We start from the raw sequence: 27,270 nt of genomic DNA on the forward strand, positions 1-27,270 counted from the left end.
CTCTCTCTCTTCCTCTCCCTCCGCCCTCTCATTATCTAGCACAGTACCTGACACACAACATGCATTCAGTAAATGTTTATTGTTTTATCTTCTACTGAGTACAAAAATATGGGCACATTATAATCATTTGATTCTAACAAATGTATTAAATCTTTTTGTTTGCAACATTCAAAAAGTAATGAAATTTCACTTCTGAATTTCAAATCTATAAACAAGGACCTTCAGTTATTCAGCTCAATTATTTGTTTCTTGAACTACTGAGATTAAATTTTTAAAAATCATGTATTCCAATACTGACACTGAGCTCATAGTATATACAACAGTATTCCTTCATTCAAAACCAATGCCTGCTTTATATAAAGACAGAGGTAGAAATCTTCATAAAGATGATAACCTAACCAAGGATACCCATGCTTTTTCATTCCTCTGGGGCAGGAAGCCAAGTGAAATTACTTTGCAGCTATATTCAAGTGCTGTCCTTAAAAAGCTGAGCTAGATAAGGTACTGCTAAAATATAGCAGGTCAGATATCCTAAGCCCACTCACACAAAGAAGACAAATACAGCATATCCTTTTGATCAGTCAATTTTGTTCAATAACTTAAAACATAATATTTACCAAAAAACATAGATATATTATAAAGAACGACAAAATTCACATGACTTTTGAAGTAAAAATATAAAGATTCTAAAAAAATTTTGAATTTGCTGCAACCCATTTATGGCTATGCCAGCAGAAGCTTCTTCTGTGGTAGTGCCACACTTACAAAGAGTTTGCATAACACTCTATGTTCCAAAATCAATAATGGCTCTCTGCTACATGAAAGCCAAGGTCTACAATCCTAAGACTGGCATCAGAGTTCATGTAATATTGACAGAGTACATGACATTTTTGATGATCACTTCCATAAAGTTTTTGATTCAAGAACACCTTTATTTGAACTGTTATTTTGTGGGCACCTTTTTATGTATCCTTTTAAAAAAAGACCATTAAATTTGTAACTACTTTCAATACCAAGTAATTTGTTAAACAGTTATCTTTACCCAGAAGTTTATTAAACCTCATTCTATTGCAGGTGAGAGTGAAGCACCATCCGACATACATACTGCATATAATCTTACCAGTCATAATTCACTACGCTACTTCATCCCAAAATGACCATCAGTTATTCTAAGTAGAATCTGCTCATTCCCTGAGAAGTTAGTGTATCTTAAATGGCCTTTTTCTTAAATTCTCTTGGGGTTTTCTCCCTTAAAGTTAAAAAGGTATCCACTTAAGATTGGTATTTAGTTTATTTCAATTACTAAATAGACGTCTGCTTAATACAAATACTTGGCTTGAAAAACTAGAAGATGGACACCTGTCCTTTTTGTAAGCTTCCTAATCAGGCTAAACTTATTAGATTGGGTATGTATTATACATTAAAGAAGTGGGTGATAATTTGGGCCATAAGAATCCTTCTCAACTCACACTGTACAAGAAATCCCCATAGTTCTCTCCATTACTCAGTAATATCTTTATCTATTTATAAATATATCTATATCCTTATTGTATAGCTTTATACTGTCTCTTTATTATAATACATATCTTTATATATAGTTAAATTCCATTATAATGATGGTTTGGGGAAATAGGTGCCATACCTTTAGAAGGTAACTCAGTTTAAGAGAGTTTTAAAATATTTTTAAGCTTTTTTTCCTTATGCTAAAAAAATACAAACTCATACAATATCCCAGTTCAATTAGAGATCACCATAGAAAGCCAGCGCTATTCTCTCCTTCCTCCTCCAAACCACCTTCTCTATGTGAAATCACTCCTCTCTCTGTTCTCCAAAGGCCGTATCTTTGTTCAGACTCTTCCCTACCTGAAATACCTTACCAGATTCCTGCCCTATGTTTCCAAATCCTACTCACCCTTTAAGAATAAACTGAAATCTCACATTCTCCACCAAACTTCCCTTAGGTAGGTCAGGATGAACTGATCCCTCCCTTCTCTGGACATCTATAATACAATCTCAATCATACACTTGAGCATGCATTAACTTGGGGCCTGTATTTAATGAATATTTCTTTTAGCACTCATCAAAAGAATTCAGGTTCCTCAAGGGCAAGGATCATTCACTGAGCAGGCTTTCCTTTTTATCTCTTTTACTTCTAGCATAGGGTATATAAGGAGCCAACAAATGTGTATTTGATGCTAGAAGAAACTCTGAATTTGAAGAATAAGATTATGCACTCAATTAAAATAGGCTATAGAACAAAGAAAAGAGGCTGTATATCAAAGCTGGCATAAATAGTGAATTATTACATCATGTCTATGCTTAAGAATTTATAACAATGACCATTTTTATCAATACCCTACCTTGATGGTTGATTTAAATGGATTAAATGAGATAATGATCATGAAGGTGAGTGCATATATGTCAAAGTAGATACAAATGGAAGGCATTTTTCTCTTACACCACAGGCTAGTAGCCTACAGCTAACATGTTAGAAGACACAAAATGATTTTCAAGACTGACAAACAGTAGATTCAGGAACATGTTACATATAAAAAGGAAGTTTCTTTTTCTTTTTTTTCTTTGTTTTTTTTAGGAAGTTTCTCTTTCTGGGCACCTAACTCTTGAGTCTCCTTCGGAAGAAATTAATGTTTTTCATAGCTTCTCCATTCAGTAATCCGCTACTTAGCCTAAAGATTTCTTTGAAGTTGCTTTCTCCTCCAGAATTATATCCCAGCATTACCTAATATTTGGATGGAACAGGTCACATCTGGATTTTCCCAAACATTAGATATATTTAGAAAGCAGTTAACATTTCAACTCCTTTGGCTCTGAGTTGAAATAGAAATGCCCAAACCTCAATTATTTTTAGGTATTAGGGAATAGAAAAATCTTTTCCTACCTAACCCCTCCTGTAAGTAATACATGTTCTATTGAACAGTCTACTGTGCTACATAATAAAACATAATGCTGCTAACATTAGCGCTCCCTTCATGCCAAATACAACTCTGTTTCCTATGTCTATTTATTTAACTTTCAAAACAGTCCTTTAAGGTTAGTTTTGAAAGTTAGAGATGATTTCCTGCCTTCAAGAGCTTAGAAGCAGGTTGGGAAGGCAAGATACAAAACATTAAAAAATAATGCTATCAGGCGATAAACAAATGTAAAAGGTATGGTTGTTTACCATATATATATATATATATATATATGTATATATATACACACATACACACATATATATATACACACAATCTATTCTCTATATAACCTAGAGTCAAAAAGAATTTGAGAGCACTTACCAGATTAAATATAAGGAGAACAATTAAAAATAAAATCTGGATTAATTAAAAGCACGAAAGCTATAGATATTACAAGGTATTTGACTGCTACATTTAATCACTTTGTGTTGAGTTTCTTGGCAACTAAGGTAAAACAGCAGTGGAAGAGGTGATCAGACTGTAAAAGGTTACGTGAGAGAAAAGAACGCTCCTGTCGTCTACTGTTGGCTGGCCTACTTCTAGGTTCAAGACAAACAACCTTTTCATATAGATCAAAAACATTTTTATAATGGTTACCCTAGTAAGAAAAGATGAGATCATTGTTTTCATCATTAAAAAATTATAAAATATTTTGCACTTGTAGATGTTTAATATAATCCCAACTCTTAGGCACCTTCCTGAGACATCAATTTTCAGAATTTTCTTATAAGAAAAAAAGACAAAAAGCAAAAAATATATTTCACTAAACTGAAAAAAGATCAGACTACATCCTGGCTATATTTCATAAATATGAATAATAAATGCTTTGTGAGGAAAAGAATAGGTAATAATTCTGTTCACTAGGGACTTCCCTGGTGGTGGAGTGGTTAAGAATCTGCCTGCCAAAGCAGGAGACACGGATTCGATCCCTGGCCCGGGAAGATCCCACATGCCGTGGAGCAACTAAGCCCGTGCACCACAACTACTGAGCCTGCGCGCCACAACTACTGAAGCCCACGCACCCTAGAACCCGTGTGCTGCAATTACTGAGCCTGCGTGCTGCAACTACTGAAGCCTGCGCGCCTAGAGCCCGTGCTCCGCAACAAGAGAAGCTTGCACACTGCAACGAAGAGCAGCCCTCGCTTGCCACAACTAGAGAAAGCCCGTGCGCAGTGATGAAGACCCAACGCAGCCAAAAAAAAAAAAAAAAATTCTGTTCACTAAATGTAAAAAGCGCTGACAGTATCTACACTGACCACTTTATACTTCAGCTTCCCCATTACAAGCATGCTTGCAAATGAAGTCTGTCATACTCAGTGGTGTTTGAGTATGGCAATGCCTTACTTTTAGGCAGTTAGGTCACATGCTGTTTTTACTTGGCTATTTTTACTAGGTTTATGTTGATTATCCATTTGCCATTCTCAATGTAGATAATAACGTCCATTCTGATTCCTATAGTGATAACTTCCTCACCTGGGATTCTCCCTGCAATATTAACTGATGTTATCCACCAGAATTCCACTTAGAGGTTCAAAAATAACAATACCCCTGGAAGCATACTAATTCACAGGAAAAATTCAGAAAACCTTACAGTGCTACATCATATAGCAACTGGAATGGTGGATGCTGACGATGTAATTGTTTTGCAACATGCCCCAAGTACAACACAGTATTTGCTAGTCACTCTGAAATTAATTACAAGAGACCCCAAATTTTTGTTGGAGCAGTTTAAATCAGGTCTTCTTGGAAAGATGACACTGTACCTATTTCAAATAAATATTAATTTCTTCCAAAATGTGTATATGAATCGTGAGCAAATAAGGGATGAGCATTTAAGATCCTAGTGACATCCATTTAAATAAAGAGAGGGACTTCCCTGGTAGCGCAGTGGATAAGACTCTGCACTCCCAATGCAGGGGGCCCTGGTTCGATCCCTGGTCAGGGAACTAGGTCCCACATGCATGCCACAACTAAGAGTTCACATGTCACAACTAAGGAGCCTGCCTGCCGCAACTAAGGAGCCCATGTGTGGTAACTGAGGAGCCGCAAGCCACAACTAAGACCCCAAGCAACCAAATAAATAAATAAATATTAAAATAAACATAAATAAATAAGCAAAGAGAAAAACCCAGTCCTATACATAAACCTATTAGCATATCTTGACCTCACCCTAAGTATTGATCTGGGAGCAATTCAGACCACCATTTATGATCATAATATAGCATATTCAACAATCTTAAATGTCTTAAGTCTTTATGTTGCTTCAAAGACCCTTAATCACAACTTAAGAATATAATGTAACAGACCTGAAACACCAATATATTATATTCATGTTTATATGCATCTCTTCAATAACAGTATCAGAGCTAAGGATTTACTAAAAGTGCTCTTCTGAAAAATATTATTAAATCCCCAATATAAAAAGCTCTTCATGTAAAGTATTAAAGATGCAAGAAAAACTACACAATCAAGGAATTATCTAAAATACAGATATGTCTTGCAAAACACCTAATAGTTTAAATCTGATTGGAAGATGAATTTTTTTTTATACAGCAGGTTCTTATTAGTTATCCATTTTATACATATTAGTGTATACATGTCAATCCCAATCTCCCAGTTCATCCCACCACCACCACCCCCCATGCCACTTTCCCCCCTAGGTGTTCATACGTTTGTTCTCTACATCTGTGTCTCAATTTCTGCCCTGCAAACCAGCTCATCTGTACCATTTTTCTAGATTCCACATATATGTGTTAATATACAATATTTGTTTTTCTCTTCCTGACTTATTTCACTCTGTATGACAGTCTCTAAATCCATCCACGTCTCTACAAATGACCCAATTTCATTACTCTTTATGGCTGAGTAATATTCCATTGTATACATGTACCACATCTTCTTTATCCATTTGTCTGTTGATGGGCATTTAGGTTGCTTCCATGACCTGGCAATTGTAAATAGTGCTGCAATGAACATTGGGGTGCATGTGTCTTTTTGAATTATGGTCTTCTGTGGGTATATGCCCGTAGTGGGATTGCTGGGTCATATGGTAAGTCTATTTTTAGTTTTTTAAGGAACCTCCATACTGTTCTTCACAGGGGCTGTATCAATTTACATTCCCACCAACAGTGCAAGAGGGTTCTCTTTTCTCCACACCCTCTCCAGCATTTGTTGTTTGTAGATTTTCTGATGATGCCCATTCTAACTGGTGTGAGGTGATACCTCATTGTAGTTTTGACTTGCATTTCTCTAATAATTAGTGATGTTGAGCAGCTTTTCATGTGCTCCTTGCCCATCTGTATGTCTTCTTTGGAGAAATGTCTATTTAGGTCTTTTGCCCATTTTTGGATTGGGTTGTTTGTTTCTTTAATATTGAGCTGCATGAGCTGTTTATATATTTTAGAGATTAATCCTTTGTCCGTTGATTCGTTTGCAAATATTTTCTCCCATTCTGACGGTTCTCTTTTTGTCTTGTTTGTAGTTTCCTTTGCTTTGCAAAAGCTTTTAAGTTTCATTAGGTCCCATTTGTTTATTTTTATTTCCATTACTCTAGCAGGTGGATCAAAAAAGATCTTGCTGTGATTTATGTCAAAGAGTGTTCTTCCTATGTTTTCCTCTAAGAGTTTTATAGTGTCCGGTCTTACATTTAGGTCTCTAGTCCATTTTGAGTTTTTTTGTGTGTATGGTGTTAGGGACTGTTCTAATTTCATTCTTTTCCATGTAGCTGTCCAGTTTTCCTAGCACCACTTAATGAAGAGACTGTCTTTTCTCCACTGTATATCCTTGCCTCCTTTGTCATAGATTAGTTGACCATAGGTGCGTGGGTTTATCTCTGGGCTTTCTAACCTGTTCCATTGATCTACATTTCTGTTTTTGTGCCAGTACCATATTGTCTTGATTACTGTAACTTTGTAGTACAGCCTGAAGTCAGGGAGTCTGATTCCTCCAGCTCCGTTTTTTCCCCTCAAGACTGCTTTGGCTATTCGGGGTCTTTTGTGTCTCCATACAAATTTTAAGAGTTTTTGTTCCAGTTCTGTAAAAAATGCCATTGGTAATTTGATAGGGATTGCATTGGATCTGTAGATTGCTTTGGGTAGTATAGTCATTTTCAAAATATTGATTCTTTCAATCCAAGAACATGGTATATCTCTCCATCTGTTTGTATCATCTTTAATTTCTTTTATCAGTGTCTTATAGTTTTCTGCATACAGGTCTTTTGTCTCCCTAGGTAGGTATATTCCTAGGTATTTTATTCTTTTTGTTGCAGTGGTAAATGGGAGTGTTTCCTTAGTTTCTCTTTCAGATTTTTCATCATTAGTGTATAGGAATGCAAGAGATTTCTGTGCATTAATTTTGTATCCTGCAACTTTACCAAGTTCATTGATTAGCTCTAGTAGTTTTCTGGTGGCATCTTTAGGATTCTCTATGTATAGTATCATGTCGTCTGCAAACAGTGACAGTTTTACTTCTTCTTTTCCAAATTGCATTCATTTTATTTCTTTCTCTTCTGTGATTGCCGTGGCTAGGACTTCCAAAACTATGTTGAATAATAGTGATGAGAGTGGCCATCCTTGTCTTGGTCCTGATCTTGGAGGAAATGCTTTCAGTTTTTCACCATTTAGAATGATGTTTGCTGTGGGTTTGTCATATATGGCCTTTATTATGTTGAGGTAGGGTCCCTCTATGCCCACTTTCTGGAGAGTTTTTATCATAAATGGGTGTTGAATTCTGTCAAAAGCTTTTTCTGCATCTATTGAGATGATCATGTGGTTTTTATTCTTCAATTTGTTAATATGGTGTATCACATTGATTGATTGGCATATACTGAAGAATCCTTGCATCCCTGGGATAAATCCCACTTGATCATGCTGTATGATCCTTTTAATGCGTTGTTGGATTCTGTTTGCTAGTATTTTGTAGAGGATTTTTACATCCATATTCATCAGTGATACTGGTCTGTAATTTTCTTTTTTTGTAATATCTTTGTCTGGTTTTGGTATCAGGGTGATGGTGGCCTCATAGAATGAGTTTGGGAGTGTTCCTTCCTCTGCAGTTTTTTGGAAGAGTTTGAGAAGGACGGGTGTTAGCTCTTCTCTAAATGTTTGATAGAATTCACCTGTGAAGCCATCTGGTCCTGGACTTTTGTTTGTTGGAAGATTTTTAATCACAGTTTCAATTTCATTACTTGTGATTGGTCTGTTCATATTTTCTGTTTCTTCCTGGTTCAGTCTTGGAAGGTTATACCTTTCTAAGAATTTGTCCATTTCTTCCAGGTTGTCCATTTTATTGGCACAGAGTTGCTTGTAGTAGTCTCTTAGGATGCTTTGTATTTCTGCTGTGTCTGTTGTAACTTCTCTGTTTCATTTCTAATTTTATTGAGTCCTCTCCCTCTTTTTCTTGATGAGTCTGGCTAACGGTTTATCAATTTTGTTTATCTTCTCAAAGAACCAGCTTTTAGTTTTATTGATCTTTGCTACTGTTTTCTTTGTTTCTATTTCATTCATTTCTGCTCTGATCTTTATGATTTCTTTCCTTCTACTAACTTTGGGTTTTGTCTGTTGTTCTTTCTTTAGTTCCTTTAGGTGTAAGGTTAGATTGTTTATTTGAGATTTTTCCTATTTCTTGAGGTAGGCTTGTATTGCTATAAACTTCCCTCTTAAAACTGCTTTTTGCTACATCCCATAAGTTTTGGATCATCGTGTTTTCGTTGTCATTTGTCTCTAGGTATTTTTTGATTTCCTCTTTGATTTCTTCAGTGATCTCTTGGTTATTTAGTAACATATTGTTTAGTCTCCATGTGTTTGTGCTTTTTATGCTTTTTTCTCTGTAATTGATTTCTTATAGCGTTGTGGTCAGACCAGAAAAGATGCTTGATATGATTTCAATTTTCTTAAATTTACTGAGACTTGTTTTGTGACCCCAGATGTGATCTATCCTGGAGAATGTTCCGTGCGCACTTGAGAAGAACGTGTAATCTGCTGTTTTTGGATGGAATGTCCTATAAATATCAATTAAATCTATCTGGTGTATTGTGTCACTTAAAGCTTCTATTTCCTTATTAATTTTCTGTTTGGATGATCTGTCCATTGGTGTAAGTGAGGTGTTAAAGTCCCCCACTATTATTGTGTTACTGTCGATTTCCTCTTTTATAGCTGTTACCAGTTGCCTTATGTATTGAGGTGCTCCTATGTTGGGTTCATATACATTTATAATTGTTATATCTTCTTCTTGGATTGATCCCTTGATCATTATGTAGTGTCCTCCTTTGTCTCTTGTAACATTCTTTATTTTAAAGTCTATTTTATCTGATATGAGTATTGCTACTCCAGCTTTCTTTTGATTTCCATTTGCATGGAATATCTTTTTCCATCCCCTCACTTTCAGTCTGTATGCGTCCCTAGGTCTGAAGTGGGTCTCTTGTAGACAGCATATAGATCGGTCTTGTTTTTGTATCCATCCAGCGAACCTGTGTCTTTTGGTTGGAGCATTTAATCCATTCACGTTTAAGGTAATTATCGATATGTATGTTACTACTACCATTTTCTTAATTGTTATGGGTTTGTTTTTGTAGGTCTTTTTCTTCTATTGTGTTTCCCACTTAAAGAAGTTCCTTTAGCATTTGTTGTAGAGCTGGTTTGATGGTGCTGAATTCTCTCAGCTTTTGCTTGTCTGTAAAGCTTTTGATTTCTTTGTTGATTCTGAATGAGATCCTTGCTGGGTAGAGTAATCTTGGCTGTAGTTTCCCTTTCATCCCTTTAAATCCCTTCCCTTTCATCACTTTAAATATATCATGCCACTCCCTTCTGGCTTGTAGAGTTTCTGCTGAGAAATCAGCTCTTAACCTTATGGGAATTCCCTTGTATGTTATTTGTCGTTTTTTCCCTTGTTGCTTTCAATGATTTTTCTTTGCCTTTAATTTTTGTCAATTTGATTACTATGTGTCTCAGTGCGTTTCTCCTTGGGTTTGTCCTGCCTGGTAGTCTCTGCACTTCCTGGACTTGGATGGCTATTTCCTTTCCCATGTTAGGGAAGTTTTCGACTATAATCTCTTCAAATATTTTCTCAGGTCCTCTCTCTCTCTTCTCCTTCTGGGACCCCTACAATGCGAATGTTTGCATTTAATGTTGTCCCAGAGGTCTCTTAGGCTGTCTTCATTTCTTTTCATTCTTTTTTCTTTATTCTGTTCTGTGGCAGTGAATTCCACCATTGTGTCTTCCAGGTCACTTATCCGTTCTTCTGCCTCAGTTATTCTGCTATTGATTCCTTCTAGTGTATTTTTCATTTCAGTTATTGTATTGTTCATCTCCGTTTGTTTGTTCTTTAATTATTCTAGGTGTTTGTTAAACATTTCTTGCAGCTTCTCGATCTTTGCCTCCATTCTTTCACTATCATTATTCTGAATTCTTTTTCTGGAAGGCTGCCTATGTCCACTTTAGTTTTTCTGGGGTTTTATCTTGTTCCTTCATCTGGTACATAGACCTCTGCCTTTTCATCTTGTCTATATTTCTGTGAATGTGGTTTTTGTTCCACAGGCTGCAGGACTGTAGCTCTTCTTGCTTCTGCTGTCTGCCCTCTCAAGATGAATTCTTTAAAAACTTATCTTAACTGTCTTCTATTTTATTATTATGACTGAAACTTGATCCGACTCAAGAATTCTCACCACTGTTGAAATCCATGGCCTTAGGCAGAGAGAGAATCAAGATAATTCTAGGGAAGTGAGGCATTTCATCTTTGGAGAATTATTAACACAACTTTTAAAACTCACAAAAACCCAGCTAGATTTTTCCTACTTATCTCTAAATTCTTAAGTTTTTTCAATACTCAGTTTGAAGATGTATCTGGCTCACACTTTAAAAAATACTGCTCTAGAGAACTGTGTTTCAAAGTGTGGGTTGCAATGCATTAGTGGGTAGAATAAGATAACTTTAGTGGGTCACAACCAGAACTTAAAAATAAATATAAAATATCAGCATATTGCATGTAAGAGTGTTATTTTATGAAACATTATATGAGAACTGAGTTGTAAAGTAAAATGTGTTTGTTATAGTTTTCAGTCAAAAAAAACCCTGAAAACCACTGCTCTACAATATGTAAAGTACTATAAGATCCCACACTACATAGCATGCCCAAGATCACAAAGAATATCTGTAATAAAACTGGGATTCAAATCACCTAGAATGCAAGGAGAACAAGTATTATATAAGACTACTGTCTTTGAAATATCAACTGTTCCTTTAATAACTATCTTCTATATCTTTACCCACTTAGAGATCACAATGCATATACTTAAAAATGGCAAATTTGTTTATTTCCTTCCCTTTACTCTAAAACAGAAGTCCCCAACCTTTTTGGCAACTGGTTTCACGGTAAGTAATTTTTCCAAGGACCGGGGGGTGTGGAGGGTTTGGGGGTAAGGTAAGGATGGTTCAGGCAGTCATGCGGGAGATGGGGAGTTTTGCTCGCCTGCCGCTCACCTCCTGTTGGGCAGCCCGGTTCCACAGACCATTACTCGTCTGAGGCCCAGGGTTGGGGACCCCTGCTCTAAAAGATTAGACCAGAAAAAAGAGAGGGAGAAAGAGAGAGAGAGAGAAAGAGAGAGAGAGAGAGAGAGAGAGAGAAGGAGGGAGGGAGGGAGGGAGGGAGGGAGGGAAGGAGAGGGATAAATCCACAATATCAAAGAGAATAGAAGAATGGTCCCCCAGGCAAAAGACAATCAAATTTCTGGAAAATTCGAAGTACATGAAGTGGTAAGTGACAAAACCAAAAGAGAGGAACTCACATCCTAGAATAAAGAGAAAAGGGATTACAGGTGAGGTTCCTACAGAACTACAGATTAGAAATACCAGATGAAATAGAAGACGGATTAAGACGTGAACTGAAAATAGGGGGGATGACATAAATCTGTATGCACTATGCAGTTTACTACCCCACTCCAAAAGACAGTGAAGCATTCATGCTCCAGGCAAAAACAAAAACAAAAAGAAAACCCAAAACACAAAAAAACAAAAACAAAACCTGGAAAGTTCTTCCCTAAAGAAACTGAATAGTCCCAGAGAAATATTCATACATTCTAGCTTTTAACTAGTTCCCTGCCCGATTACTCTAAACAAAACTAGACCGTCAACAAATCCCATCCAACTTCTGAAGTGATTTTTTTTTGTTCGCTCATACATATCAATAGATTATAAAGGATCACCAGATATTCGAGGAAAGCCTGTAACATGAAAAAAACTAAATCAACAGGGGAAAAAAAAACCTAAACAAAGGGATAATTTAGTTAACACCGAAATTTCAGATGCCCAGGAAAAAAGACTAAAAGCTTTCAAATTAAAAAGTCACTCAAAAAAGAACCAGAGGCAGATCTCCATCAGACTTCTTATCAGCAAGAGTGATGCCAGAATATAATGCGGCTCTGTCACTAGAATTCTTAGGCCAATCTAGGACTCTGTAACTAGCCAAGTATCAATGGAGTATACGGGTTCAAAAAGGGCATTTTCAGACATACAAATACTTGGAAAACTTAGCACCCTCACATCCTTTCGTAGGAAATTCTGAGGGCATGATGTAGCAATAGGGAGAAAGAGAAAGGAATGGAATCCAGGAATTAGGGAAATTCAAGAAAACAGGCCTAGAGAACAAGTGGATCAGTTTAGAGCAGGAGGAAAGAAGGCCCCATGAGAGTGGTCTCTAAAGCAGAATCATTAGGATATCTTATCACATGGAGATTTGGAGGAAATAACTGAGAGTATGTTAAAGGTGCAAAAAAAAGACAATTAGAAACTCCAGGAAATACTAAAAAAACTATATAAGAAAAGAAATATAATTACATTATGCAGCTCTGAAGCCTATACCGTCACACAATATAAACCTTGTTCACTGGCTTTCAACTTTTAGAATTAACTTACAATTTACAGAAAACTTAATTATGGCTACAGAAAATGTTATAGCCTTAAAAATGTAAAGATGACAAAAGCTGAGGGTAAAAGGAGAGGAGGAGAAAGTGAGGGGCACTACCCTTCCAACTTCGTTTCCCATCATTCCCCCCTTTACATCCCATGTTCCATTTATACTGGTACTTGAAGTTCCCCAAATGGCCTATTTGCACATGCACTGGTTGGGATGCACTCTCCCATCATTATTCTTCATTCTCTGCAGAAGCAAATAAAGACAATGCCCATCCAAACACTACCCAATGAGTAAAAAGCTTTAGCCAAAGGATTTTAAGTCTACCAGGACCATTAAACACGACTATATCCTCTGTTGTGAGACAGAGAATCAGCTTATGTTAAGCCTAATACCATTAAATATTTATAAAACTTCCCTTCTTCTAATTCCATGCTTATCAAGTGTAGTAGTTCTAACATTAGTCCACAAATTATTTTGACACTCCTCTCTTCAAAAGGTGGAGTCTACTTCTCCTGTGAATGTGGGCTGGACTAAAGTGACTTGCTTCTAGGGAACAGACTGAGTATTGCAGAAGTGCTGCTACATGACTTCCAAGTCTGGGTCATAAAAGTGAGGCTACGTGACTTCCAAGGTGGATTCTTCCTGGAAATATCTTGGAGTCATGAGAGACCTCAAGGTTCACAAATAAACTATTTGAGAAAAATAATACCTATGTAGTTGAGTACATAGCCTACCTGATCACACTGCCTCCTTTGCTATTAGAAAACTCCGTAAGAATTTTTTTGAAGTAAATTAGAGTCTTTAGAAAAATATAAGGAAGTTTTACACTGTACTCTCTGGTGTCAGTTTATGAAACCTATTTAGAGAGACTGTACCACCAAATCAAGAGGTATTTAAGACAAGTTCAGGTTTTTTAACATTGTACAACTGTATCTGACTACAGAAATATCATGGAACATGAAAACTGTCATTCTCAACCACATGGGTATGTTTCCCATGGTGTTCATGATGAATTTGCAATGTCTGAATTTGTTCCTCTGCCTTATACATGCAAATACATGATTTCTTCTTATACACAATACAAATATAAATTAGCCAAGCTCATGACACAGTAATAAATGCCAATTTATTAATTTAGGATGAGAAATTATTCCATGTACTATATTAAAATATTCTAATTATATTAGAATATAATTAGACCTTAGGCAGACCTACAGGAGAAACCAATCCATAATCAGAATGATGTCTGGTATATTAATTTTCTATTGCTTAATAATAAATTATCCCAAACTTTAGTGGTTTAAAACAACAACTATTATACTATCTATCACGATTTCTTTGGGTCAGAGATTCAGACAGGACACAGCAGAGACAGCTTATCTCTGCTCCATGATGTCTAAGGACTCAGCTAGAAAACTAGAAAGCTAGGGACTAGACTCATGTGAGGACTCAGTCATTCATATGTCTTGCAGTTGATTCTGGCCTTTGGCTGAAGGACTAGTTGCAGCTAGTGCCAGAACCCCCACATGTGACGTCTCCACGTGGCCTGAGCTTCCTCATAATATGGTGACTGGGTTCCAGGGGCAAGTAATTTGAGAGGTCTAGCAAAGGACAAACATGACTTTTATGAAAAAAATTATAAAACTTTTAAGAAATATACTGAAGATGTAAATAACATACATTGTACCCATGGATGAGAATATTCAACATCTTCCCCAATGATTCTATACAGGGAATAAAGTTTGGATCGCAACAGGGTGTTTTGTTGGAACTTGAAGACTTGCTCTTAAAATTCATCTGGAAAAATAAAGAGCCAAGAATAGCCGAGACGATTTTTAAGATGAAGAAGGGAACAGTCATCTTACCACATATAGTAATTAAAACTAAATGGTGGGGGCTTCCCTGGTGGCACAGTTGTTAAGAATCCGCCTGCCAATGCAGGAGACATGGGTTCAAGCCCTGGTCCGGGAAGATCCCACATGCTGTGGAGCAACTAAGCCCGTGCACCACAACTACTGAGCCTGCGCTCTGGAGCCTGTGAGCCACAACTACTGAGCCCGCATGCCACAACTAAGACCCAATGCAGCCAAGAAATAAAATATATAAAATTATTTTTAAAAAAACAAAATTAAATGGTATTGTGCAGGAATAGACAAAAAGACCATGGCGGGGGGGGTGGAATAAGGCACCTGGAAACATGCCAGAGTACATACATAGGAGGTTAATATATAATAGAGTTGGTGTTTAAAAAAGTCAGTGGGGAATTTTAAAATAAATTATGCAAGGACCACTGTCTATTCATATAAAAAAATTAGATTCCCTCCACATCATTTATAAAAATTAATTCTAAGAGAACTAAAAAACTAAATGTGAATAGGAAAATTATAAAACATTTAAGCATTTTATAACCAACTCTGGATGGTATCCACAATGCACACAAAAAATATATATAAATCAGTAAGAAAAAGGCAAATAAACCTATAGAAGGGCACATAAAACACAACTGACCAATAAACATATGAAAAGACATTTAACCACACTGGTAAGGAGAAAAATGTAAATATGTATTATATAAACTATATATATGAATTTATGTATGAAATGCCATACATCACTTCATACCCATTGCATAAGGATGACAAGAAGTGTGGGTAAGACTTCTGCTTCTGGCAGATTAATCTTCCTATAGTAAACTACTGAAAACTGGACAAAATATATGAAATAATTGTTTTCAGATGTTGAAAATCAGGCAGTATGGGACTTCGATTCCTGAGAGAAGGAAAACAGAGTGAGTCCCATAATTGCACCAGTTCTACCTGTTAACACTTTCCAGATTGCAGCATAGGGAGAAGCAATATAGCTTCAAAATAGCCAGCAGCCTTACTGAGCTAAATAGACAGTGTAGATCAGGGCTACTGAGGTGGCTGGAATTTGTATGGAAAAGTACTAGAGAGAAGGTAACTATACAGAAAAGGAATTTTCTACTTTTCTATTTATATTGAAGTAATGATATGATTTTTCTCTTTTATTGTATTTATTCAGCAAATCATTTTTTAATGTAAACCAGCCTTGGATTCCTGGCATAAATCCCACATGATCATGATGTATCATCCTATTTATATGTTGCTAAATTCAATTTGCTATACTTTTGTATAAGATTTTTCCATCTATGCTCATAAGGGATATTGGTCTGTAATTACCTTTTTTTATAATGTCCTTGACAGGGTTTTTAATGAGGATTCAATTAAATAGATATGACTTATTCAGACTTTTGTTTCTTCTTGTGTCAGTTTGAGAAAGCTGTTTATTAAGGGATTTTCCCAATTCCTCTAAGTTTTCAAATTTACTGGCATTATTACATACCTGTAAGCTATGAAATCCTAGATAATTGTAAAGTACTAATTTTTACTATAAAAGAAGCTAAATTTTTAGTCCACAGGGAGATCAACTTTTAGCAAGACAAGGTTAAGAGCTCCACAGACCTGCTCTCCAGTGAAGCGGATGAAAATCATTTTTAAAACAACCTTTAAAAGCCTCTGGAAATGGTCCTAAGGCAAAAAAGTAAATGAGGAAACATCTATCCAAGAATATCTATGAAAATTTGGTAAGAAAAGCCAGTCTTGGTATCTGAACCAAGACAGCCTCCTCCCAGCTCAGTAGGCAGAAACTCCACTCCAGAGAGGTGCAGTCAAGAACACAAGGCTAGAGGCTTCCCTGTTGGTGCAGTGGTTAAGAATCCACCTGCCAATGCGGGGGACACAGGTCTGAGCCCTGGCCCGGGAAGATCCCATATGCCGTGGAGCAACTAAGCCCGTGCGCCATAACTATTAAGCCTGCACTCTAGAGCCCGTGAGCCACAACTACTGAGCCTGCATGCCACAACTACTGAAGCCTACGCACCTAGAGCCCCTGCTCTGCCACAAGAGAAGCCACCGCAATGAGAAGCCTGCGCACCGCAACGAAGAGTAGCCCCGCTTGCCACAACCAATGAAAGCCCGCGCACAGCAACGAAGACCCAACGCAGCCAAAAATAAAAGTAAAAAATAAATAAATTAAAAAAAAAAAAAAAAAAAAAAGAACACAAACCTCCCTCTACCTCCAGCTCCCAGTCAGACAGCTTTCTTCAGATGTGGAGCAGAATGTTGGCATTTCTCATTCTGCCCACAGCTACCTGTTGCTGAGGCCAATTTCCAGGCCAGTGTAGTCAAAAAGAGGGGCTCCCTTCTTCTGCCTAACCTGTATTTCTGGGACAGAGACTCTATTTTTGGTGCAGAACCACTCACTGAGAATACTGGAACCCCGATTACCTTAGTCTTGGCCTGTAATGCTATGGTTCCATACTGGAAGAGGAAAAGCCAAGATCTCAGGCTACTGCCCCCTCTCCACCTCACGTTCAGCTCCTAAAGTGTGTTGTCCCTCAGAGAGAAGCCTGTCATTTTCCCCACCCCCAGCTCCAGAGCCCTGGCTCAGAGATTTTGCCTGGGGCAGGGGGGTAGGTGGGGAAGCAAGCCATGTCTCTTTCCAAAGACTTCATTTTCAACAGAGCATGGGAAAGTTCAAGCTTAAATTCAAGCTTAACCCCTCAAAACAATGGAGGTTGTGGTAAAAGGTAATGGAGAGATTTGCAGATTCAATGAGGATATAAGGCTAAACTCTAGGCTGGCTAGTTTGCAGGTCAACACCAGGGAAAGGAACAGCTTGGAGGAGCCCTCTTGGTGTCAGAACAAATATCAAACACTGATGTCAGGAAATATTCCTTCAAAGGAGCCCAAATTTGATTGGATTGCTCTGTAGAACAAGTATGCTCCACGGCATTGTTGAAAACAAGTAAGCAATTAGCTGAAAGTCACTGGAATTTAAAGTTGGGGCTGTGGTCAGGAGAAGACAAAGAGAGCTCTGTCACAACTACTGTTATCTCAGGGGGACTATGGGCATACCCAAAGCTGCCTCGCTGAGGAACACCAGAGGCTTAATGCTGTGGTGGAGGAAAACATCACCCAGTCACTAAACAAACAAACAAACAACAGTAATAGGCCCCAAAGGGTAGGACCAGTACCCAGGGTTGCTAGACCATGTTGTCTAAAATGTCCAGTTTACAACAAAAAAATTACAAGATGTGCAAAGAAACAGGAAAGTATGACCTATACACTAAGAAAAAAAAAGGCAACAGAAACTGCCTGTGAGAGCAATTAGATGTTGGATTTAACAGAAAATGACTTCAAAGCAGCTATTGTAAATATGTTCAAAGAAATAAAGGAAACCATGGTTAAAGAAATAGAGAAGATGTGACAATGTCAAATCAAATAGAGGATACCAATTAAGAGACAGAATTAACAGAGAGAGAGAGGGAAACAAACGGAAATTCTGCATCGAAAAGTATAATAACAAAATAGAAAATTCACCAGAGGGACTCAACAGTAGACATGACTGTCAGAAGAAAGAATTACAGAACTTTGAAGATAGAATGATAGAAATTAGGAAATGAGAAGAACAGAGAGGAAAAAAAAGAGATGAAGAAAAATGAATAGAGCTTCTTGGGACATCATCAGGTTTGACAAATGCACATAATGGGAGTACCGTAAGGAGAGGAGAGAAAGGAGCAAAATTTTAAAAATTTGAAGAAATAATGACTGAAAACTTCCCAAATTTACTGAATAACACTAACGTACACATTGAGGAAGCTTAACAAACTCCAAGAAGGAAAAATTCAAGGAGATCCACAAATACACATATCATAGTAAAAATGCTGAAAGTTAAAGACCAGGAAAAAATCTTGAAAGCAGCAAAAGAAAAACAAATAGATTGTACAGGGATAAGATTAACAGCTGACTTCTCAGCAGAAACAGTAAAGGCCAGAAAACAGCAGAATAACATATTCAAACTGCTCAAAGAAAAAAGCCATCAACCAAAAATCCTGCAAAGCTCTCTTTAAAAAATGAAGGCAAAATAAAGACATTCCCAGATAAACAAAAAAATGAGAGAATTTATCACTAGCCAACCTTCCTTAAAGGAATTTCTTCAGGCTGAAAGCAAATGACTACAGAAAGTAATTCAAATTCACACACACACACACAAAAAAAGAGCAACAGTAAAGGTAATTATATAATTATAAAAAGCAGTATAAATGCATTTTTTTTCTCTCTTAACTGATTTTTTAAATTGTATAAAATAATATGTATACAATGTATTGCTGGGTCATTAACATATAGATACCTAATATATTTGCCAGTAACAGTACAAAGGAGGTGGGTGGGAGCAAAACTGTACTGGGCTAAAGAAATAACTACTTACGGTAAAACAATAATTATAACAATGTATGATTGGGTTTGTAACATCAATAAATGTAACTGTATAACAATAATGCCACAAAAAGGAAAAAAGGAAATAGAGGAATATAGGAGTAATGATTCTATTATCTCACTGGAACTAAATTAATATAAATCTGAAGTTGATTCCAATAAATTAATATGCATATGGTAAGTCCAAGAGCAATCACTAAAAATAAACTAAAAAAGATACAGTGAAAAAAAATTAAACAAACAAATGCTAAATTAGAAAATATAAACTTAATATTAAAGAAAGCAGTAAAGAGAAAATAAAGAACAAAAAAGACATGACATATATACAAAACAAAAAATAAAATGGCAGACATAAATCCAACCATATCAATAACATTAAATACGAATGGATTAAGCAATCCAATCAAAAGGCAGAGATTCAGACTGGATTTTTTAAAAAATGACCTAACTATATGCTGTCTCCAAAAGATATACTTTAGCTTCAAACATATAAACAGATTGAAAGTAAAAGGATGTAAAGTGATATATCATGCAAACAATCACAAGAAAGCTGGAGTGGCTATACTAATATCAGATAAACAGACTTTAATGCAAACAAAAAAATTTACTGGAAACAAAGAGGGCCATTTTATAATGATAAAATGGTCAATTCATCAGTAAGATGAAACTATTATAAAGATATTTGCACCTACTAACACAGTGCCAAAACACATGAAGAAAAAACTGACAACTCAATAATAGTTGGAGACTTCAATATCTCACTTTTTTTTCTTTTGGCTACATTGGGTCTTCGTTGTTGCGTGCAGGCTTTCTCTAGTTGTGGCGAGCAGAGGCTACTCTTCCTTGCGGTGCATGGACTTCTCATTGTGGTGGCTTCTCTTGTTGCAGAGCATGGGCTCTAGATGCACGGGCTTCAGTAGTTGCGGCACGCAGGCTCAATAGTTGTGGCTCACGGGCTCTGGAGTGCAGGCTCAGTAGTTGCAGCGCATGGGCTTAGTTGCTCTGAGGCATGTGGGATCTTCCCAGACCAGGGATCGAACTCATGTCCCCTGCATTGGCAGGCAGATTCTTAACCACTGCACCACCAGGGAAATCCAATATCTCACTTTCAATAATGGATAGAACATTGAAGCAGAAAATCGACAGGAAACAGAAGACTTGTTCAACACTATAAACCAACTAGACTTAACAGACTTCTAAAGAACACTACAGAATTTTTATTTACTATAGAACACTTCACCCTATCACAGCAGAATATATATTCTCAAGTGAACATGAAACATTCTCCAGAACCGTCCATATACCAGGTCATAAAACAAACCTCAAAACATCTAAAAACACAGAAATAATACAAAGCATGTTCTCTGACCACAATGGAATAAAATTCTAACTCAATAAAACAGAAAGAATATTTGGGGAATTCAAAAATAAGAGAAAATTAAACAACACACTACTAAATAACTAGTCGATTAAAGAAGAAATCAAAAGGAAAATCATAACATACTTTGAGACAAATACAAATGAAGACACAAAACCTATGGGATGTAGCTTAAGCAGTATTTAGAGGGACAAATATGGCTGTAAATGCCTATACAAGAAAGAATAAAGATCACAAGTCAATAACCTAACCCTTGCAATTGCAAGTGACCAAGAATATCCAAAACAATCTTGAAAACCAATCCTTTGGGGTTAATTCTGAAAGTTAGAGACGATTTACTGCCTTCAGGAGTTTAGAGGCAGGTTGGGAAGGCAAGATACAAAACATAAAAAGAATAAAGTAGAAAGACTCATACTTCCCCATTTCAAAACACACTGCAAAGCAACAGTAATCAATACAGTGTGGTGCTGATTAAGATAGACAGATAGATAGACAGATCTATGGGATAGCATTAAGAGTCCAGAAATAAAATCATGTGCCAACTTATTTTCAACAAAGGAACCAAGACCATTCAATGAGAAAAACATTTAGTATTTTCAACAAATAGTGCTGGGACACACACAGAAGAGTAAATTTTAACCTTTACATCACATTCCATACAAAAATTAACTCAAAATGGGTCAAAGACCTAAATGTGAGAACTAAAACCATTAAATTCTTAAAAGAAAACATAAGGGTAGATCTTCATAACCTTGGATTTAGAAAGGATTCTTAGATATGACACCAAAAGCAGTAAGGGAAAAAAAAAGATAACTTGGACTTTTCATCAAAATTAAAAACATCTGTGCTTCTAAGGACACCAGCAAGAAAGTGAAAAGACAAAGGGACTTATATCAAGAATATATAAAGAATTCTTACAACTCAATGATAAAAAGACATACAATTCAATTAAAAATTGGGCAAAGGGGCTTCCCTGGTGGCACAGTGGTTAAGAATCTGCCTGCCAATGCAGGGGACACGGGTTCAAGCCCTGGTCTGGGAAGATCCCATATGCTGTGGAGCAGCTAAGCCTGTGCACCATAACTGCTGAGCCTGCGCTCTGGAGCCCGCGAGCCACAACTACTGAGCCCATGTGTCACAACTACTGAAGCCCGTGCGCCTAGAGCCCGTGCTCCACAACAAGAGAAGCCACCGCAATGAGAAGCCTGCACACTGCAACAAAGACCCAACACAGCCAAAAATAAATAAATAAATTTATTAAAAAAAAAATTGGGTAAAGGATCTGAAGTGCTATTTTTCCAAGGAAGGTATAACAAATGGCCAATAAGCACATTAAAAGATATTTGACATCAATAATCATTAGAGAAATGTAAATCATAACCACAGAGATATCACTTCATATCCATTTGGATGGTTATAATCAAAAAGTCAGAATAACAGTGTTGGTGATGATGTGAAAGATCAGAACCCTCATACACTGCTGGTGAGAATGTAAAATGGTGGGGCCGCAGTAGAAAACCGTGAGGCAGTTTATGAAGTGATTAAACACAGAATTACCACATGACCTAGCAATTCCACTCCTAGGTGTAGGTATACCCTAGAGAAATGAAAACATATGTCTATCCAAAAACTTGTACACAAATATTTATAACAGCATTATTCATAATAACCAAAAGAGGAAAAAACACAAATGTTCATCCACTGATGAATGGACAAATAAAATGTGATGTTAAAGCCATTCTATGGAGTATTAATTGGTCATAAAAGGAATGTGGTAATGATATGTGCTACAACACGACAAGCTTTGAAAACATTATGCTAAGTGGAAAGAAGCAGTCACAAAAGACCATAAATTATAGGCTTCCATTATAGTAAAATGTCTAGATTAGGGAAATCTATAGAAACAGAATGTAGGTTAGTGATTGCTTAGGGTAGAGATGGGAGGGATGAGGGGATAGTGGGGGTAATAGTTAAAGAGTATGGCATTTCTTTTTGAGATGATGAAAATGTTCTAAAATTGACTGTAGTGATGGTAGCACATATCTGTGAATATACCAAAAGCCACTGAATTGTATACTTTAAATGGTGAATTGTATGGTACATAAATTATATCTAAATAAAGGTGTTTAAAAAATTTAGTCCAGTCCTGGTCTCTAAAATACTTTCATATCAAATACCTAAGACATTATTGAAAGAGAGTAAAAGTTTAAAGATCAATTGTAGCTTAAAGATCAAATACACGTAAAAATAACATAAACTTCATTCCACCATAAATGTATAATATATACAATGGATGCTTAGAATACCCTTGTTTTTGTCTTTATGTTGCCTATACTAATTTATAATACTAAATTAGAAATTTTCATGGAACATGTAAATGAAAATTCAAAACCCATCACATAAGAGAGAATAATAACACAGGCAAAACAGTCTCTGACATAAATCATATCAATGTTTTCTTAGGTCAGTCTCCCAAGGCAATAGAAATAAAAGCAAAAATAAACAAATGGGACCTAATCGAGCTTATAAGCTTTTGCACAGCAAAGGAAACCATAAACAAAACAAAAAGACAACCTACGGACTGGGAAAAAATATTAGCAAATGACGCAACTGACAAGGGCTTACTTTCCAAAATAAACAAACAGATCCTACAATTCAATAGCAAAAAAAATAAGCAACCCAGTTGAAAAATGGGCAGAACACCTAGACATTTCTCCAAAGACAACATACAGATGGCCGAAAGGCACATCGCTAATTTTTAGAGAAATGCAAATCAAAACTACAGTGAGGTACCACCTCACACTGGTCAGAATGGTCATCATTAAAAAGTCTACAAATAATAAATGTTGGAGAAGGTGTGGAGAAAAGGGAACCCTCTTACACTGTTGGGAATGTAAATTGGTGAAGCCACTATGGAAAACAGTATGGAGGCTCCTCAAAAAACTAGAAATGCCATATGATCCAGCAATCCCACTCCTGGACATAACTATAACTGGAAAAGATACATGCACCCTTATGTTCAGAGAAGCACTATTTACAATAGCCAAGACATGGAAACAACCTGAATCTCCACTAACAGATGAGTGGATAAAAAAGATGTGTTTTATATATATATATATACATATATATATAGACATGTGTATATATATATATATATATATATATATATATATGTATATGTATATATATATATATAATACAATGGAATATTACTCAGCCATAAAAAAAGAATGAAATAATGCCATTTGCAGCAACATGGATGGACCTAGAGATTATCATACTAAGCAAAGTATGTCAGAAAGAGAAAGACAAATACCATATGATATCACTTGTATGTGGAATCTAAAATATGACACAAATGAACATATCTACAAAACAGAAATAGACTCACAGACATAGAGAACAGCCTTGTATTTGCCAAGAGGGAGGGACGAATTGGGGAGGGAAGGATTGAGAGTTTGGGATTAGCAGATGCAAACTATTATATATAGGATGGATAAACAACAAAGTCCTACTGTACAGCACAGGGAACTATAGTCAATATCCTGTGATAAACCATAATGGAGGAGGAGAGCTTCAAGATGGCGGAAGAGTAAGACACGGAGATCACCTTCCTCCCCACATATACATCAGAAATACATCTACATGTGGAACAACTCCTACAGAACACCCACTGAACGCTGGCAGAAGACCTCAGACTTCCCAAAAGGCAAGAAACTCCCTACATACCTGGGTAGGGCAAAAGAAAAAAGAAAAAACAGAGACAAAAGAACACGGACGGGACTTGCACCTCGGGGAGGGAGCTGTGAAGGAGGAAAGGTTTCCACACACTAGGAAGCCCCTTCATGGGCAGAGACTGCGGGTGGTGGAGGGGGGAAGCTTCAGAGCCATGGAGGAGAGCACAGCAACAGGAGTGCGGAGGGCACAGCAGAGAGATTCCCGCACACAGGAGCGGTGCCGACCAGCACTCACCAGCCCGAGAGGCTTGTCTGCTCACCCACCGGGGCGAGCAGAGGCTGGGAGCTGAGGCTCGGGCTTCGGAGGTTGGATCCCAGGGAGAGGACTGGGGTTGGCTGCGTGAACACAGCCTGAAGGGGGCTACTGCGCTACAGCTGGCTGGGAGGGAGTCGGAGAAAAAGTCTGGAGGTGCTGAAGCGGCAAGAAACTTTTTCTTGCCTCTTTGTTTCTTGGTGTGCGAGGAGAGGGGATTAAGAGCACTGCCTAAAGGAGCTCCAGAGACGGGCGCGAGCTGTGGCTATCAGCACGGACCCCAGAGACGGGCGTGAGACACTAAGGCTGCTGCTGCCGCCACCAAGTAGCCTGTGTGCAAGCACAGGTCACTCTCCACACCTCCCCTGCCGGGAGCCTGTGCAGTCCACCACTGCCAGGGTCCCGTGATCCAGGGACAATTTCCCCGGGAGAACGCACGGCGCGCCTCAGGCTGGTGCAATGTTACGCTGGTCTCTGCCGCCGCAGGCTCACCCCGCATCCGTACTGCTCCCTCCCCCTGGCCTGAGTGAGCCAGAGCCCCCGAATCAGCTGCTCCTTTAACCCCGTCCTGTCTGAGCGGGAACAGACGCCCTCAGGCGACCTACACACAGAGGTGGGTCCAAATGCAAAGCTGAACCCTGGGAGCTGTGCAAACAAAGAAGAGAAAGGGAAATCTCTCCCAGCAGCCTCAGAAGCAGTGGATTAAATCTCCACAATCAACGTGATGTACCCTGCATCTGTGGAATACCTGAATAGACAACGAATCATCCCAAATTGAGGAGGTGGACTTTGGGAGCAACGATATATATATTTTTTCCCCTTTTTTTCTTTTTCTGAGTGTGTATGTGTATGCTTCTGTGTGTGATTCCGTCTGTATAGCTTTGCTTTTACCATTTGTCCTAGGGTTCTGTCCATTTTTTTTATTACTTAAAAAATTTTTTTCTTAATAATTATTTTACTTTATTTTATTTTATCTTATTTTATCTTCTTTCTTTCTTTCTTTCTTTTTCTCCCTTTTATTCTGAGCCGTGTGGAGGACAGGCTCTTGGTGCTCCAGCCAGGCGTCAGGGCTGTGCCACTGAGGTGGGAGAGCCAAGTTTAGGACACTGGTCCACAAGAGACTTCCCAGCTCCACGTAATATCAACGGTGAAAATCTGCTAGAGATCTCCATCTCAACACCAAGACCCAGCTCCACTCAAAACCAGCAAGCTACAGTGCTGGACACCCTATGCCAAACAACTAGCAAGACAGGAACAAAACCCTATCCATTAGCACAGAGGCTGCCTAAAATCATAAGGCCACAGACACCCCAAAGCACACCACCAGATGTGGACCTGCCCACCAGAAAGACAAGATCCAGCCTCATCCACCAGAACACAGGCACTAGTCCCCTCCACCAGGAAGCCTACACAACCCACTGAACCAACCTTAGCCACTGGGGACAGACACCAAAAACAACGGGAACTATGAACCTGCAGCCTGCAAAAAGGAGACCCCAAACACAGTAAGTTAAGCAAAATGACAAGACAGAGAAACACACAGCAGATGAAGGAGCAAGGCAAAAACCCACCAGACCTAATAAATGAAGAGGAAACAGGCAGTCTACCTGAAAAAGGATTCAAAATAATGATAGTAAAGATGATCCAAAATCTTGGAAATAGAATGGAGAAAATACAAGAAACGTTTAACAAGGACCTAGAAGAACTAAAGAGCAAACAAACAGTGATGAACAACACAATAAATGAAATTAAAAATTCTCTAGAAGGGATCAATAGCAGAATAACTGAGGCAGAAGAAAGGATAAGTGACCTGGAAGATAAAATAGTGGAAATAACTTCTGCAGAGCAGAATAAAGAAAAAAGAATGAAAAGAATTGAGGACAGTCTCAAAGACCTCTGGGACAACATTAAATGCACCAACATTCGAATTACAGGGGTCCCAGAAGAACAAGAGAAAAAGAAAGGGACTGAGAAACTATTTGAAGAGATTATAGTTGAAAACTTCCCTAATACGGGAAAGGAAATAGTTAATCAAGTCCAGGAAGCACAGAGACTCCCATACAGGATAAATCTAAAAAGAAACACGCCAAGACACATATTAATCAAACTATCAAAAATTAAATACAAAGAACAAATATTAAAAGCAGCAAAGAAAAAACAACAAATAACACACAAGGGAATCCCCATAAGGTTAACAGCCGATCTTTCAGCAGAAACTCTGCAAGCCAGAAGGGAATGGCAGGACATACTTAAAGTGATGAAGGAGAAAAACCTACAAGCAAGATTACTCTACCCAGCGAGGATCTCATTCAGATTTGACAGAGAAATTAAAATCTTTACAAACAAGCAAAAGCTAAGAGAATTCAGCACCACCAAACCAGCTTTACAACAAATGCTAAAGGAACTTCTCTAGGCAGGAAAAACAAGAGAAGGAAAAGACCTACAATAAGAAACCCAAAACAACTAAGAAAATGGTAATAGGAACATACATATCGATATTTACCTTAAATGTAAATGGATTAAATGCTCCAACCAAAAGACACAGATTGGCTGAATGGATACAAAAACAAGACCTGTATATATGCTGTCTACAAGAGACCCACTTCAGACCTAGGGACACATACAGACTGAAAGTGAGGGGACGTAAAAAGATATTCCATGCAAATGGAAATCAAAAGAAAGCTGGAGTAGCAATTCTCATATCAGACAAAATAGACTTTAA

General features: G+C 37.5%; 1 protein-coding gene across 1 annotated transcript in view; it reads right to left on the reverse strand.

The window, feature by feature from the left end:
* Positions 1-27,270, reverse strand: part of PPP2R5A (protein phosphatase 2 regulatory subunit B'alpha) — an 88,772-nt gene that overhangs the window by 42,513 nt on the left and 18,989 nt on the right. The gene's annotated exons all lie outside the window — the stretch shown is intronic.

This window comes from Eschrichtius robustus, chromosome 3 (genome assembly GCF_028021215.1).
Source record: "Eschrichtius robustus isolate mEscRob2 chromosome 3, mEscRob2.pri, whole genome shotgun sequence".
Classification (NCBI taxonomy): Eukaryota; Metazoa; Chordata; class Mammalia; order Artiodactyla; family Eschrichtiidae; genus Eschrichtius; species Eschrichtius robustus.